Here is a 1043-nt window from a genome sequence, read left to right on the forward strand (position 1 = left end):
AAAAAAACACACTTACCTTACACCTTGGCTTCCTTTCTGTCTTTTTGCAAAATGTGTGATCCCCAGGGAAGACTTGTAGCAACCTCGCCTAGGCAATGATGGCAATGTACATATGGTAGTAGGTGTTTAGGTGATCTTATTAATATTATCACTATTTTCCCCAGAAATTCTTTTGGGCTGGCTGGGAAGAAATTGTAGGCGGATAGCAATCCCTGTATTGTAACCCAACTCTTCAGTAACCACCCAAAAACAGCCGGGTAAGTACTGAAATAAGCCTGATGGTGCACCCAGCTAAAAGGAGCTGGGGACGACACTGATCATATATTAAAGTACAAGTATACTATAAAAATAAAGCAATTGTGAGCGGGGAAGGTTGTCTATTGCAGTAGGGACAGTCAACATCTCTTCTGCAATGTAATAGAATTACCTGACTGTTAATAAGTTTGTCTATAATGCACACTAAGCTGCCTATGTGCAGCTCAGTCTTGGTATTCCCAGCTGGTGGGAATGAATTTACACCTATATGTATGCCAATCAAGATGGCCAAATACCCTAAACCTAGATGAGGACCAGGTAAAGATGCACTTGCCTGATTGCTCCTGGAAAGAGTCAAAAAAAGCTGAGCTATGCTTGCATACCTGGCAATACCAGCTTCCTCTGCGTGTGCTGGAGATTCATTAACACCCATGCGCCTGTGTGGGAGTTATATTATCCCAACCCAGCCAATCAAAAGGGACAAAGATCATCTCCATGAAGAAGGAAGAAGATGGTGGTGCCCTGCAACGAAACTTAGACAGGTAAGCATAGCAGGTTAAGTTCTGCTTGAACTGCAAAAGAAGTAAAGCATTTAGTTGGTGCATGTGCAGCATAACCTTCCATGGTAGGGTTTTGTTTTTTTTGATAAGCCATGCAGTACATGTGCAGCAAATTATTAAACATCTCGCATTTGTCAGGGGCTATAACCCCACAAGAGTTTCAGTTTGCCTGTATCGGTTACACCAACTACAAAGCTTTGCAAGAACAGATATGGATCACTGCAGATG

This window comes from Pyxicephalus adspersus, chromosome 1 (genome assembly GCF_032062135.1).
Source record: "Pyxicephalus adspersus chromosome 1, UCB_Pads_2.0, whole genome shotgun sequence".
Lineage (NCBI taxonomy): Eukaryota > Metazoa > Chordata > Amphibia > Anura > Pyxicephalidae > Pyxicephalus > Pyxicephalus adspersus.